General features: G+C 38.0%; 1 protein-coding gene across 2 annotated transcripts in view; it reads left to right on the top strand.

The window, feature by feature from the left end:
- Nucleotides 1-17,226, top strand: part of LOC120526378 (cytosolic phospholipase A2 gamma-like) — a 162,774-nt gene that overhangs the window by 10,718 nt on the left and 134,830 nt on the right. Inside the window, exon 1 of one of the 2 annotated variants that reach the window (XM_039749513.1) lies at nucleotides 3,704-3,918. The exons of the other annotated variant lie outside the window; for it this stretch is intronic. The gene's annotated coding sequence lies outside the window, so the exon portion shown is untranslated. Of the gene's footprint in view, nucleotides 1-3,703; nucleotides 3,919-17,226 lie in introns of those variants that run through there. 2 annotated transcript variants of the gene reach the window in all.

The raw sequence follows: 17,226 nt of genomic DNA, 5'->3' as shown, positions 1-17,226 counted from the left end.
AGTTAAACAGTTCAAATCTGACTAATGACTGTGAGGTCAATCTCTGTACTGGTTGCAAAACATTAAAATCCACTCCACGCAGCTTAGAATCAACTCCACAAAATGAATCCAGGCGGGGATGTGAGAATCTCGGGGTGTTTCTTTCAATAGCTCTGATGTTTCCCATGCTGGAGTGCAAAGATCTCACGCTACTTTCAGAGTTGATAGTAGCTGGAATGACGGTGCTCTGATGCGTGCGACAGGTGACCAGAAAGATGGAATATTGGGAGCAGAGCACTTTGGCAGGTTATGGAAAATGAACTTTCGGCCGGAGCCTCTATGAGTGTATTGAGGACGGCGAAGGTGTCCAAGTTCATTGATGATGGAGATGTTAATTTCAGGAGTGGTTGCGGCGGAGTTGTGAGCTGGAATAACTGAGCGCCATTCTGACCGAGGAAGAAAGGAGAGATGCTATCCAGACAGCAGCGTAAAATTCAAAGCAGAATATAAAACAGAAAATCCAGGCATCAGGGCATCCGGACATCAGGTGAGTAGACAGCAAAACTTGATAAAATCCGTAAAATCCACGGCAGACGGTAAAACAGTATATCCGGGAAACAAGTGAGTAGTCAGCTAAAACTTAATAAAACTTGGTAAAATCCGTAAACACCCACGGCAGATGATGAAACAGTACAAAAAAGTACGAACTTTTTAACTAAAAACTAAAGCAAAAGTAAAATAATAAATTAGTAATATAAAACTCATAAAGCTCAAAGGGAGAAGCGGTGAACATTCAACGCCAGCGTCCTCTCCTACTTCAGATTTCACCTGATTCCTAGGAGCCTTTTGACAAAGGAAAACTCTGTAAATACACTTGTGCATTTAAACAGAGCTTTATAAGAAAGCACAGGAGGCCATTGTGAGGTGTGCTGGTTTAACTAGAGGCAGGGGATGTAAGAAGTGCTTTTCTGCACCTCCGAAGTTCATCAAAACTAAAATCATGTTTTTAAAATCAGCAGCTTTAACTCATGCTAGTGACCTCATAAATGGGAGCCAACAGCTCAGCACGCTTGTATAGCTCACAAAATAGCACAGCTAATTACTCTTTCTGCTTAAACTAATGATTAAATATTCAGGCAATTCTTAATGAAACACTAAAGCGTTAGTGAACAAAAATACATGTTCAGTAGCCAAGTAAAACGACCAGTTGCTTTTACATGAAAATAAAGCATCTTTAGAAAATAAAGTATCTTTGTAAAGGTCTTATTTTAAAACATTATAAGAAAAATCCTTGTTTCCAAAAGAGTTCTGCCCATTTTTCCAACAGTTTTCTTGACGGATCTTTGGAATCATCAGTGCCTTTCAACCCCCATGATTCTGACAAACTAAAGGGGTCTGCACTTAATTATCCAACTTCCTGCGGGTGCTAAGGATCTTGTAATGGAGACTGCAAAAGATTCTGTAATGGTCCATATGACGCAGATCTAGCGCCTGTGTCCGCAGTGTTAACCAGTCATAGGACATGATGTTCAAAATTCACCTAGGGTTTTTCAAAAGAGATAGGATAAGTCTGGCGTGTGTTTTGTATTCTCTTTTCTGTAGTAACTATTCACAGTGACTATACCCCGAGACCTTAGGTTTTTTATGCCGAAGTACCTTTCACTGACCCGAATAAGAGACATCCATCAAAAGACTCTTGACACAAAGGAGATCTAATCAGGCTAAGCTCTGTATATATGTGAACATTTTTGGTATCAGCCACCACTTTACACAGCTGAAGTGTGAAATCGGCCCCTGCTGGAACCGTCACCCCCTCCCTGAGCCATGCGGGCCGCTTGCTTCCACAAAATGTTTCCCTAGGGTCAGCTGAAGATACATGTATTTAGATATCAGATGTCTCCAGTTCCTTTAGGGACTTTATACTGGCAAATATCATTTAAAATGAGTACAGAAATTAAGTTCTATGCTATGTTTGGGGTGGATGTGATCAGAAAGGCACTGATGATTCCAAAGTTCCGTCAAGAAAAGTGTTGGAAAAATGGGCAGAACTCTTTTGGAAACAAGGATTTTTCTTATAATGTTTTAAAATCAGACCTTTACAAAGATGCTTTATTTTCTAAAGATGCTTTATTTTCATGTTAAAGCAACTGGTCGTTTTACTTGGCTACTGAACATATATTTTTGTTCACTAACGCTTTAGTGTTTCATTAAGAATTGCCTGAATATTTGATCATTAGTTTAAGCAGAAAGAGTAATTAGCTGTGCTATTTTGTGAGCTATACAAGCGTGCTGAGATGTTGGCTCCCATTTACGAGGTCACTAGCATGAGTTAAAGCTGCTGATTTTAAAAACATGACTTTAGTTTCGATGAACTTCGGAGGTGCAGAAAAGCACTTCTTACATCTCCTGCCTCTAGTTAAACCAGCACACCTCACAATGGCCTCCTGTTCTTTCTTATAAAGCTCTGTTTAAATGCACAAGTTTATTTACAGAGTTTTCCTTTGTCAAAAGGCTCCTAGGTGATAGAAACAAGCTAAGCAAAAAATTAAAAATCACTGACCGCAGCAAATCCTAAAACACACATGGAATCTGTCTCTCTTGTGCGGTGTGGGGCTACTTTTAAAAAGAACTTCATTATATTACTCACACGTCAAAAATCACCCGGATTTTGGGTTACTGTTCTGTATTAAAATAATTATATTTAGCGAAATGAATGAAAACATCGTTACAGTAAGCTCCTGGAGTCTGTCTCTAACCGGCTGTCCAAATGAGAGTTTATAAAGCAAAAATGTTTCGTTATCTCAACCTTTTATAAACAGGCGGCTCCGTACAGAGAGAGGCCGTTTCGAAAGAGTAGGCATTTCACAAGCGGGTCCCTTCTGCAAGTAGTTCAGAATACTTTTATTATGTCAGAGTTAATACACCACCGGCCTGCGCTTTAAAGCCACTCCTGAATATTCTCAGAGGAGAGGCCCCTGTTTGAATATTCAGACACCGAGACAAAAACTACTTGATTGGATTACCCATTTCGGTATGAAAAACTACTATTGTTTGCTTCAGTACTATGAATTTGTACCTTAATCTTCGTACACGTAGATAAAAAAAAAAAAATGCTGCATCTTATAGTATACGCACGCACGAGCGTGCTCACGGACGCACTTGAGAATCAACTTGGAAATTTTAATATTAAGGATTCAGCCATCCGTTTTTAATACATGCTCGTTTAACGCGTATAATAGTTATGAATAGGGTTTTACCGTGATCCTGGAGAATAGTCTGCATGAAGAATAGTTATATTGCATTTAATCCTATCCAAAGATAAAAGAAAGAATTTTTCTAAGAAGTTCATATAGACGCTGGGGGCTATGTGCTTTGGAAACAGTTGAAAAAATGACCGACGTATTCGTGGCTTGCCAAAGAGTGTTTTAAAGACCTTTCTCTATCACCAGACGACCCGCAAAGAATTCCTCAGCAGCATGTTGGGAAGGTTGGGTGGGAGATTCATTTCACAAGCTAGACAGCCCCACGCGGCCAGCAGAGATCCCTCACCCCAAAAACATTCCTGAGAGTACCGTCAGGCGATCTCGCCGGGGCTCACCAGTGGGGGTGGGTGCTCGAAACGGGCGGGCTCAGTTGTTTGCAAGCGAACTCGCAGAGTCCCCCCCCCCAATGGGGTTACCTAAATTCTTCCATCTACAGTCACTTGCCTGCTCGTACGCGCAAAGCGGCTGTTAGATCCTGTCCAGCTTGTGGGGCGCTTGCAGAGCCTGACGTTACTTTCTGTGTGCAGAGAGAGAGACAGCAGGGGCTGCTGAAAGCTGACTGGATCTGCTTGTCTTTCTCTCTGAGAAACTGCTGCTGGGAAAGGTTGAATCACCTGCTGCTTGAGGATTTTCTGTGAGATGGAAGATACATGTATTTGATTATTTAAAATGTGGGGTGAGTTTGAATTCAGAAAAATAAGCCCTAAGGCTAAGCTCTGTATATATGTGAACATTTTTGGTATCAGCCACCACTTTACACAGCTGAAGTGTGAAATCGGCCCCTGCTGGAACCGTCACCCCCTCCCTCATGTGGGCCGCTTGCTTCCACAAGATGTTTCCGTAGGGTCAGCTGAAGATACCTGTATTTAAAATGTGGGGTGAGTTTGAATAGAAAAAGGGCTTGTTTTAGATCGATTTGTATACAAATTATAATTATATTAATTTATATAATTACAAATTATACAGCCCAGGCTAGATTTTTTAGACATCTCAAACGTGATTTAAAAGGGAACTACTGCATATTATTTAACTATGTGTGATTTTTAAAGGACTGAACTAGTAGATATCTCAAGCTTAACAAGCTAATCTTTAAAAATCCCTTAACTTTAAAAGATCCATCCGTCATGGGCAGAGGGTCTGCGCGGTGTTCACACTTTATTTTATTTTATGACACTGTGTATTTGACCTATAATCTTCTCTTGCCTGTCATGGAGCTCTGTCTAATTACCTGAAGTTACAGGAATTGGGAAGTGATGAACTATTTTGGTAAGAATATGTTTTAAGGTCTACATAAGTAAGAGTTAAAATAGTAAAATGATTTCTAATTATCACCTGTGTTAATAGAAATAATTTCAGTTTTTTGAGTAGACAGAAAATATCAAAATTTTGTGCTAGTGTAACAGTGAGTGCTTTTACATGCACGTACAAAACTGGGATAAGGTAGAAAACCTGCTTTCTTATAAATCTCCGTTTAAGTGCACAAGTGTATGTACAAAGGTTTCTTTTGTCAAAAGGCTCCTAGGTTAAAGAAATGAGCTAAGCAGAAACACACGTGGAATCCGTCTCTCTTGACCAGTGTGGTGATACTTCATTATATTATACTCACAAGAAGAGTAACCAAACATGCTATATAGTGTAAGGGATGACAGGCATGGGCTGGCATCTTGACACGTACAGGACGTGGTTCATTACTCAGCCTGGAGGACAATGTAATTAAGGAAATTAGGGTTTTGCTCATTTGTCTGATTTTAGACTCCCCCGGAAAATAAACCCTAAAGTTAAGCTCTGTATATATGTGAACATTTTTGATATCAGCCACCAATCAGCCCAGGCTAGATTTTTTAGACGTCTGAAACGTGATTGAAAAGGGAACTGCGGCTTATTATTTAACTATGTGTGATTTTTAAAGGGCTGAACTAGTAGTTATCTTAAGCTTTACACTGAAAAAAGTATAACCTCCATTCAACTTAAAATAATTAAGGTAATGATTCACACTTAAAATTTTCAATCTGAACCAACATAATTCTTTTAATCTTATTGAACCCACAATTTTTAAGTTGAAGCAAATCATTTAGAATGATTGGGTGCAATTCACTTGTTTTATAATGAAGTAAATCTTTTTTTTTAAGTTGTCACAATTTAAAATGGTTAATTTGTCATAACCTGTTTTTACCCCATTAGAAACATCATCAACACAAACTCATTACAATTATTATTTTTTGCATTTATTGGAAACTATTGCAAATACACAAACATTGCAGTGTAAATCTTTAAACTACAACAAAAACCTCTTTCTACAAATATCACATATACAAAAATAGCACTGTGCGCAAATTTCAAATATGTCATAATAAATGAAAAAATTTACTTTTTGCATATCTGAACAGAAGAACACTTAGCAGTGCAAACTGGAATATGAAAGAATTAACCTTTAAAAAATATATCAATCGATTCTTATGCACGATATGTCGCTAACAACTGAACACATAGTGGTCACAAAATCACCTTCACAGAGGTAATCAACATCGGCCTTCTATCAACACCTTATGAAATGCAAGACAATGATAAAGTATTTTGAATTACTTTAGAAACATTGGGCTGCTTTGAATATATATAATAAAAAAAATTCACTCAAAACTATAAATTAACAATTTTAATATTTACATACAGACTGTGAAACGGTCTACGATGCACTCTGTAGTGCAGAATGTAGTTTTCGGACTCTTGCAGCCTTTGTTTTGTGTCGAGCCCCATCAGGATTTTTTGAGCAACCTCAAAAGTGAATTTAAAGTCCTTGGGGTACTGGAGGTTGAGTGCGTAGATGAGCCCTAACAACATGATGAAGGCCATTGTAACTGTAGGCAAACCACGGAGGACCTTAACTCCTTCGATGATGACCTCTATGTCTTTGGGTGGATAAGAAAGATCTTCATCTTCTCTAAAGACAGCGATGGCCATGGTTGCATGCTGAAGATCACCGGATGCTTCCATCTCTTGTGAAACCTGTAAGAAACCCCCATCATAAAACCATCTGGTTAGTATAATGATGCAGATAATTCCATTTTGTTTTAAAGTCAGTAGCATCAAGTGTTGTTACAATCAATGAAGGTACTACAACAAAATTGAAGCACAATTGATCTGCCATCATGAAAAAGTAAGACTGACCAACATCACCAGATACTGGCAATGCTTATGGACATCTGGTGCCTTCATAGCGCCTCTGTCCATACACCTCATTGGTTACAATAATGTCAATACGTTCTGTAATCACAGGTGGTTTTCAAAGGCACGACATATTATATAGGGTAGCAACATTATATAATTTTTATATGATAACTGTCTTAATATCACAAAACACACAATTTGGCAATTGTTTATGTTCACAATTATGCTTGGTTTGTAAAAATTCTGACAACTTTATTAATTGGCATTTGATTAATACAAAAAAATAAATCAAAATGTGTAAATAAAAAACGCATTAATCATGTGATATTATGAATACAATAACTTTACTCACCAAGAATTCTCGGATTAGATTCTCAGTCTTCTCTCCCAGGTAGACAATGAGCGATTTCAGGATACAATCTCTCTTAATATTGATGTCCACATCCTGTGTAAGGACTCAAATGTTATTATGGAGGCAGATTACAGTACTGTAAACACAACAAATAATTCTTTGTTGGGGTTGAAAGGGTTACATGCAAAAAATAGTACTGTCAAAATACTAGGTGGTATACCCTTTCATCCTGTATACCGGTTTTAATTTCCTGTACAGTATGAATTTTCCATATAGCTCAATACTGCAGTAAACCTGAAGCAACAGCTGTAATGCTTCAATAGGCAGTAAATTGCAGGTTATTGCTTGCAGCTAAAAGTACTACGGAGTACAGTGCAGAGAGATCCAAGTTGGAATGTTTCTAAAATGATAACACTGATTGGCATGCAGAACACAACTTGCTAGCTAACCAAGTCAGTATTTTTAACAGCAGAGAGGCTCCACTGCTACAACAGATTAAAGAACAGTAGTCCAAGATGGAGGATAAAGAAAGGGAGACTGGAGATGCACCAGAAGAACTTGTGCCCAAGAGAGAAGTTTTCTCACGTTCATTCTGCACAGCACTTTGTAGTTCTTTCAGCTGTGAGCATTATCAATCAATCAATCAACATTTATTTATATAGCACATATTCATACAAAAAAATGTAGCTCAAAGTGCTTTACAAAATGAATAGAGAAATAGAACACACAATAAAAGATAAACATAAGTCAACATTAATTAACATAGAATAAGAGTAAGGTCCGATGGCCAGGGTGGACAGAAAAACAAAAAACTCCAAAGGCTGGAGAAAAAATAAAATCTGTAGGGGTTCCAGACCACGAGACCGCCCAGTCCCCTCTGGGCAATCTACTTAACATAAATCAAACAGTCCTCTTTGTATTTAGGGTTTTCATGGAAGGACCTGATGATGATGGTCACGTAGACTTCTGGCTTTCAGTCCATCAATGTTGGTGCATCATGATGCTTTGAGTAGGTGGTGGTGGCGCAGGCCACCACAAAGAAACCGGAAAAAGAAACAGAAGAGAGAGTAGGGGTCAGTATGGATTTTAGAGCCACCATGAATAGTTATTATGAAGAATTGAACATACAGAGTATCAGGATTAAGTTAAAGTGAAGTTATAAAAGGCCATGTTAAAGTAATGTGTTTTCAGCAGTGTTTTAAAGTGCTCTACTGTATCAGCCTGGCGAATTCCTATTGGCAGGCTATTCCAGATTTTAGGTGCATAACAGCAGAAGGCCGCCTCACCACTTCTTTTAAGTTTAGCTTTTGGAATTATAAGGAGACACTCATTTGAAGATCTAAGGTTACGATTTGGAATATAAGGTGTCAGGCATTCCGATATATAAGATGGAGCGAGATTATTTAAGGCTTTATAAACCATAAGCAGTATTTTAAAGTCAATCCTGAATGACACAGGCAACCAGTGTAGTGACATCAAAACTGGAGAAATGTGTTGGATTTTCTTTTCCCAGTTAGGATTCTAGCAGCTGCATTCTGCACTCGTTGCAAATGATTTATGTCTTTTTGGGTAGTCCTGAGAGGAGTGCGTTACAGTAATCTAGTCTACTGAAAACAAAAGCGTGAATTAATTTCTCAGCATCTTTCAATGATATAAGAGGTCTAACTTTAGCTATGTTTCTTAAGTGAAAAAATGCTGTCCTAGTGGTCTGATGAATATGCGATTTAAAATTCAGATTACAGTCAACGGTTACCCCTAAATTTTTTACTTCCGTCTTAACTTTTAATCCTAGTGCATTAAGTTTATTTCTGATAACCTCGCTGAATCCATTATTGCCAATTACTAAAATTTCAGTTTTCTCTTTATTTAGTTTGAGAAAATTACTATTCATCCATTCAGAAATACCAGTAAGACATTGTGTTAGTGAATCGAGAGAGTCGGAGTCATCAGGTGCTATTGATAAGTACAGCTGTGTGTCATCAGCATAGCTGTGGTAGCTCACGTTGTAACCTGAGATAATCTGACCTAACGGAAGCATGTAGATTGAGAATAACAGCGGACCCAGGATAGAGCCTTGTGGAACACCATATCGGATATCATGTGTCTTTGAGATTTGATTACCACAACTCACAAAGAATTTTCTCCCTGCCAGGTAGGATTCAAACCAATTTAAGACACTGCCAGAGAGGCCCACCCATTGACTAAGGCGATTTCTAAGAATATTATGATCAATGGTGTCAAATGCAGCACTCAGATCTAAGAGGATGAGAACAGATAAATGGCCTCTGTCTGCATTTACCCAAGTCATTTACTACTTTAACAAGTGCAGTTTCTGTGCTGTGATTTGTTCTGAAGCCTGACTGAAAGTATCAAGAATAGCATGTTTATTGAGGTGGTCATTTAACTGCATAATGACTGCCTTCTCTAGAATTTTACTTAAGAAGGGCAGGTTAGAAATGGGTCTAAAATTTTCAAAGGCAGAGGGGTCAAGATTATGTTTCTTAAGAAGGGGTTTAACTACAGCAGTCTTAAGACAGTCTGGAAAGACCCCGTATCTAATGATGAATTTACTATGTCCAGAATATTGTCAATTAGACGTCTGATATTTCTTTGAAAAACCTGGTTGGTATTGGGTCAAGGACGCAGGTGGAGGGTTTCAGTTGAGAGATTATACTATGTAATTCAGGTAAATCTATCCTGGTGAAAGCATTTAATTTGTTTATAACGGAGTACCGGGGCTTTGGAGGTTCTGCAGTGTTGGGGAGATATACTATGTTATCTCTAATATCATTAATTTTTTGAGTGAAAAATACAGCAATGTTCTCACAGGTTTCACTGGAAGTATTCTGGGGGCATTCCTTTGTGTTACCTGGGTTTAACAGACGGTCAATTGTTGAAAATAAGACTCTGGGATTACTAGCATTGTTATTTATAATATTAGAGAAATAGCAGCGCTCTCAAGACGGACAGTGTTATTGTATTCTGTTATTTTAACTTTTAATATTTCATAGTGGATAGTTAGTTTAGTTTTCCTCCATTTACGCTCAGCTCTACGACATGTTCTTTTTAAATCAGACACTCTTTGGGTCTTCCATGGAATAACAGTACTAGAGGATTTTTAACTGTCTTTTCAGGTGCAACTATGTCAACAGCAGTTCTTACTTTAGAATTAAAGTTTTCCACTTTACTATTTACATTATCCTCGCTATTATAGCTGGCATTATAAACGGACTGATTGCTTAGAATAGTTGTAAGCTTTAAAGCTGCTGATGAGTCAAAGAAGCGTTTTTTAACAAAATGCTTCTCATGAGTGTTTTCTATCTTTATTTCTATATTAAATAGTAGAAGGAAATGGTCTGATAGACCGATATCAGTGACCTGCTTTATATCAACTTTAAGTCCTTTAGTAATCACTAAGTCTAACGTATGACCTGCTTTATGTGTAGGCTGATTTACGAGCTGCCTCAAATCAAAAGAGTCCAGGAGGTTCATGAATTCCTTTACCTTTTGGTCACACTGATTGTCGACATGAAAGTTAAAGTCGCCGACTATTAAGAGTGTGTCATAGTTTGTAACTAAAATTGACATTAAGTCAGAGAATTCCTCAAGGAAAGACGCGTTATATTTAGGAGGTCTATACACGGATAATACGAGAACGTGAGAATCTCCATGAATAACAACGGCGAGATACTCAAAGGACTTAAATTTACCAAAACTAACATCTTTACATTTTAATCGGCTCGAGTAAATGTTTGCCAAACCGCCCCTTTTCCCCTGGCGGTCGCACGAGTAAAACTGTAATCCGGAGGCAGATTCGATTAAAACTGCCGCCCCATTGAATTAAGCCATGTTTCATTTAGCGCAATAAAATCAATGTTTCTATCACTAATAAGATCGTTTATAAAAAATGTCTTGTTAGTTAAAGCTCTAACATTTAATAGTGCCATATTTAATGTTTCTGAAGGGCAGAGCTGAATTTTATGCGTGTTATTGGTAATCGGAACAAAAATTAAGTTATTTTTGTTAACGCCGCTCTGTGTGTACTTTTTATGTAATCTACAATCCGTTTTTATAGTCTTAATGCAGTGTTGATCTGAAGTAGTAATTTCAATTAAATTATTGGTGTTTATGCCGCACTGCCTAGATTTTTTACGTGCGTTAAGATTTGTTATTAGATTATTAATGATGTGCACTTTAACGGAAGACTCTGTTAAGCCATTATGTCCTATCAAACCAGTAGCATTACGTAAGGGGTTAGCAGTAGAAGTAGACAGTCAAGATAGACGAATTACCTTAGCGATGTTTTCGGAGAGGACCCGGGCGCCAAATCTATTCGGATGCAGTCCATCCCGCTTGAAGAAGCACGGCCTTTCCCAAAAAAGATCCCAGTTGTCTATAAACCCGATGTCTTGATTCTCGCAGAAGCCTCTCAGCCAGTTGTTTAAACCCAGCAGACGACTGTAGTATTCATGCGATCGTCTGACGAGAGGTAGTGGACCCGAGATGAAGATTTTTGCGGATGGGGTCCTCTCCTTTGTGTCTTCAACTAGTGCTGCGAAGTCAGCCTTGAGAACCTCTGACTCTCGGTGCCTTATGTCGTTTACGCCGGCATGTAGAATGATGGATCCAATTGCCATTAGCATATCATTTGCTACCTATATTGTAGCATTCCAACTGTTTTTTCAGAAATGCTAGCAATATGGCAGTATAGGAAAATTCATACTGTATGGAAAATTAAAAGCTACTCCTCATTTAACATAAGTACTGTAAAGATCATTTTTACTGCTTCCATGTATTAAAAGAAACAAAGTTATGTATAGTTGCTATAATAAAGACAAAGACCAACAAAAAATACTGTACCTGTTTTAGAACCTTGAGGATGGTGTTGGTCCTTCCCCCAATGGATCCACCCTGGCTCCTCATCATTCCCAGTAGCTGAGTAGAGTATCTGTCAAATTGAGAGATGAATCTCACTTGTAGAGGAACTGTTGTTATCCGAATAAACTCTGCGTTGATCTGAGAGAGAGTGCATGAAAGATCAAGAAGATAAATAATTGTTTTACCCTATTTTGGTTTTATGCCCCAAAAGTGCCAATATTACTGAAGGGCAGTATAAAAATTGTATATGAGCAGAAAACAGCATACCTCATCCACCTGAAAAAGTGCTGGCCATCTCTCAACGACATCCTCAATCCTGGGCTGTTTATTCACAATTTCCTGTCTCCTGTACCCGAATGTCTTGGCCATCATCATCTTTACTGCATTTCCATTCTTCTTCTTTTTTACCTCATTCAGCAGAGATATTCTCTGTTCCTCCAGACTTTCAGGAGTTTCACCAGTAGGGAGTGAGGGATAATGGTTGGCTTCAGCTCTTTTTGCTTTCTTTATGTTCTTTGCTGGATGGGCATCATCATGAGATTTATGTTTCATAGAATTCACTATTAGCTCAGGTGATGAGCAATTTGAACGAAGTAGAGTACGATAATTACCCATCTTATATTTAAATCTTTGCTTCCAACCACAGTTCTCGTTGAAAGAACCTGGCTCTCTTAAGCAAGGGTGTTTCTGTGTCAGTGCCTTTGCAACATCACTAAAGTCAGCATCAGTAGGATACGCTTTGTATTTGTAGATTTCTTCAGCCACTTTATCTAGTATATCGGACAGTACTTTTGAACTGGGAGTCATTCTAGTCTGACTTTTTCTATACTCAGCATTTCCCTTTTCCAGTTGGAATTCAGTGTTGTAGGAGAAAACAGGAATGGGAAACTCTTTTGGCCATTGCTGTGTTCTCAAAATCTCCGAAGAACAGCTGAGTGTTGTATCGTTTGAAGCTGTAGATACTGAGCTGTCATCATCATCTTGGCTGGCAGGATGAGTGCTGCAGGATGGGGTATCAACTGGCTCTAACAATATTAATGTAGATTCTAGATTTTGGTGAATGACTTTGAGGGTTGTAAGATTACGGATTACTGAAGTCGAGGTCAAGTTTACAAATGTGCCAAAATCCATGTCCTTATACTGCAGCCTTATGTTTTCTTCGAGTCCACAAGAATTCTTCACGTCTTCAATTAACTGTTCAACATTGTCAGGGATACCATTTTCAAGGTCCATCCGAATGCTGTTGTCCTCTTTTAGGATAACAAGCAGTCTAACAGCTTTAACTGCCATTACAACCTGCAGAAACAGAATGATATCAAGAGATAAGTAGAGCAAAATATGAGGTGGAGGGTTAATGCTTCAAAACTTTAATTAACGCTATAAAATGTGTACAAAATTCTGCATAAGCAAATAAAAGTAAGACCGGTAAATTCCCCACTAACCTTAATTTGGATATTATTTATATTTTCGATAATAATAATGTGCAAATCCCAAACGGCCAAATTGGGATTTAGCTGTTAAAAAAATTACACACTGTTGCCAAAAGGTGATGCCTTTAAATAGGTGGCTACAATTAACCCTGGGAAACATTTTAAGTAGTCTGGGCATCACAGCAGTCAATTCCATGTACTGGCATATTAAAATGGTTACATTAAAAGTCATAACATTCACTTTAGCCACTGGGAGTAAATGTAAAAATACTTTAGATTATAAAAATATATGTCTAACACAGTCACTGAACAGACTACACTGAAGTAAAAAGAACAGGCACAGTAAACAAGAGTTGCAAATGCTGACAGAATTCAGACCTTATATGTGTATATATCTTTTTAACACCACAAGACGCATTCCTCCAACTCTGTAGTCCACCAGTGGGTACGAATCTGTAAGGTCTTTTGGCTCAAGCACATCAATAGCCTTTGTGGGACACACTTTCAATTCATAGGCCCGGTAGTATTCCTGGTACCAACTGCAAAGCTTTCTTACAACAAAAAGCAACTTGTCCTTGTTGACAATCATATGGATAATTTCTGTGAATTCTGGCAGTCCAGAAAGTGAATCATGAGGAAGGATCATTCCCATTCTATAGGTGGTTCCATCATATGTGACATTATTAGTAAAGCACACATCCTGCAGGTCTGGTTGCTTTAATTTAACAGCCTGTGCAATGTCTTCTTTTAGAAGGTCAATAGACACAAAAGTAACATTAGCCACCAACAGACGTTCAGGGACACTACTAACATAAAGCTGTTGTGCCATGTGAAACTGATGCTTCTCTGCCAAAGTCTTCAACACATTTTTAAAACAAGTAGTATGTTTCACAACCCTCTTTAAAAAGCTATGCTTTGCCTCGAATCGCAAAGTCCAAAGAGACGCTAAGGGCCCAAACTGAATTATCAGCTCCGGGTAATGCTCAAGAAAATGGTGTTTGGGCAGCAGATTAGCATCAGGGAAAAGTTCCTTAAATCTTGACCTGTGTTCCATGATTTTAAAGTTCAAATAAGCAATTGATTCCTTTGTATGAAAAGGTGTTACAGCAAGGTCCACAATGTCCTTTAGGTCAGTGAGGAGGTTCCAGGCGGGTTCATCAGCAGGCACTTTCTGCCCAACAAGTATTGGAAAAAATCTTATCAAACTCCAGTTCTCATGGCAATTTCCACCAATTGTCTTCTTTGCAGAGTAGGCAGGTGGTATTGAATGAGGGCGATTTGTTTTATCTGTCCATTTAAAAGGAAACGTTAGAATAGCTTCATTCAAAAAGGCCAAAGTAAAATACTTTTTTGAAGTGAAAACAGAAAGACATCGGGCAATTTCCATAGGTACTATTCCTTCAAACAAATCATGAACAATGTCAGGTGGGAAACCAGAAGTAACATTAAAATGTGAAAGCTTTTCAGACAAGATGCACCTCTGCCTGACACCAAAATGGTTGTCCAATGACTCTTCAAGTGTTTTAAGGTGCTCTCTGTGCATCTCCTCTGTTCTCAAAGAGAATGCTCCACTCCCTACCTCTTTTGTTTGGAACTCAAATCTCTGACCTGTACAAAACCTGCAAACATAACCACTTGAAAAATTCTCTGTAAAACCGGCAATACTATGGGCTCCAAGATTATCAGCAACAACACACTGCACAGTTCCCTTTATACATTTTCCCAACCTGGCAACAAACACTCCATGTTTCTCCAATGTGACAAGATCACTGACCAAAGGCTCCAACACTCTCTCATATCCGTAATTCTTTAAATCCTTACTATTGATCAGTGCAGCTAAATGAATAGATGACAATGAAGAATGATAACCAGATGGCAAGTTGCCTAAAACCCAATACAAGGCACAAATTTTGTGTTTCTTGCGCGATGTGCCCAGAGGATTGCAAATTTCAAATTCATCTATGTACAATATTAAGGATACTGCACACTCATGTGAAAGAAGGGCATTTCTTTTAAAATTTTGCCCATCACAGAAAATCTTGTATACCTGTTTATCACTCTGTACTGGCTGATACTTCTCTTTTAAGTTTAGGGCTGCGCTTATCACATGCTCACATTTCAAAATTGTTTGCAAATTTTCTAGTATAGGGATGTACTGAAAAGATTTCCCACACTCTAAATCAATTATACATTCTACAGGCTCAACTACATTGAAGTTATGCTTATAATATTTTTTGCGTTTCCATGGAGTTGACAACGGGCCATCTTTTCCAATTGCAGCTTGAATCGGGTTTAATGTACAAAGCGCAGAAGCCAACTCCTGAATAACTGATGTATCTACTTCACAATTATGAACACCTAAAATCTGACCAATAGTCTTTTCAGTGATTGAAACCGATGCAGACCCGAAAAGATAATGGAACTCCTGCAATAGTTCGTTAATAGCTACACTTGAAACCAAATAACTGTTTTCCAATTTTAAAAGAAATGAAGCAAACTTTAGTTCAATGTCTTTTGTTAACTTTGTACATTCTTTTACAGCACTGTCTTGACAAATTAAATCTTCATTCACATCAGGACTGGTGTTACTCACCAAATCAACTGAAGAACACAATGATGTTCTACCAAGTACTTCAGGCTTGAAATCTTTAACTGTACATGTATTATGCTTTCTCCATTTGTGGGTGTGAAAACTGCCATAACTATTGGTTTGGTGTGAACAACCAAGAAATATACAAGTGACTAATTCATGGTTTTTTAAATGCTGGCCAATGTGATGAAAAAAATCATTTTCTGTAGACAGTGGAGTGCAGTTACAAATGGAGCATATGAAAGTTGATATATCTTTCCTTGAGACATGTGGTGAAGGATGGCATCTACAAATATGGCTCAATAGAGCATTCCATGTCTTGCTTGAGCATGGGCAATTTTCATAAATGCAAAGATAGCGCCTTCCATACTGTTGATGATAAAGTCTATAATGCTTAAGTAGTTGAAATCTTCTGGGGAATGAATGACTGCATTCTTTGCATTTCCACATTTAAGTAATGACTGCAAAAAACAGAGGGGTGTATATATAAGGCTTTAATTTGTCTGTTAATATTATTATTATTTTTATTAATGATGTTTGGATTATAACATATTATTGCTTGACCTACTAAGCAGTATCACCTATCATGGATCTCAGAAACATTATAATAATAAATATTAATAAAAAACAGTACATAAAATACTAATATTGGATCATTTCTAAATATAATTTTGTATTTTCCTACATTTCATATTATATAACAAAATCAATACTCAGTTTCCAGATGAAGATGATGTTACGGGATGTCACTGTGGTCTGCTAAGGGCCCACTGCAAAGGACAACAGGTACTTTGTAAAGGAAGACATCTGCCTTATATTTTTGCTTACCTCAAGTTTAAACTTATGTAAATATCAAAACTCGTGTTAGCATCTTAGAAACGCAAATAAAACACACCTAGTATTGTGGAAAAGCATAAACTAGGCCTACGATGTTATATTTATTTTTTCTCGTTTCCCTTTTTCAAAACCAAACAAGGCTGGAGTCACGCACCTCCCCAGTCACTTCCCGGTCTTCCCCATCTGATCCTTTTGGCCAGTCCCATTGCAGAAACAGACCTTCGCTCAACCAATCACAACAGACATACAGGTTGCGCTCTGCCGGTTAACCGTGAACTTCTCAAACAACGATTAAAATAATTTTTAAAAATCTTCATTTTTCTTTTTGTAGTTTACTAAAATTAAACTAAAGGAACTCTGAAACTTAGCTGGGCTACAGTTGTTTGTTATTAACGGACACCAAGCAGTTAAACGAGGGCAAAGAGATAACAAAATTGTCTGTATTAACAAAATATGTAGCACTTTCTTTACCCTTTAGCCATCGGGAGTGCTATCCCAAAGTATCCCGTGCCTCTTCGCCGGATAACCCCGCTCGTTCGCCTTTCTCGCTCCACTCAAAACCACCTCTTTTTTTTTTTTTCAACTCCCTGCGTCCCACCGGTTCTTGCGTGAACACCGCCTGGCGCTCTAAAACCTCCGCAAACCGCGTAAAACTTTTTTTTTAACTCCATTACTGAAAACGAAGGGTCCCTAGTTTCGATACAATCGTAAGAGTGACTGTGACGGTGTCTG

The sequence above is a fragment of the Polypterus senegalus genome, chromosome 3 (genome assembly GCF_016835505.1).
Source record: "Polypterus senegalus isolate Bchr_013 chromosome 3, ASM1683550v1, whole genome shotgun sequence".
Classification (NCBI taxonomy): Eukaryota; Metazoa; Chordata; class Cladistia; order Polypteriformes; family Polypteridae; genus Polypterus; species Polypterus senegalus.
Note: the sequence above shows the minus strand (reverse complement) of the source record. Positions and strands in the feature narration are given on the sequence as shown.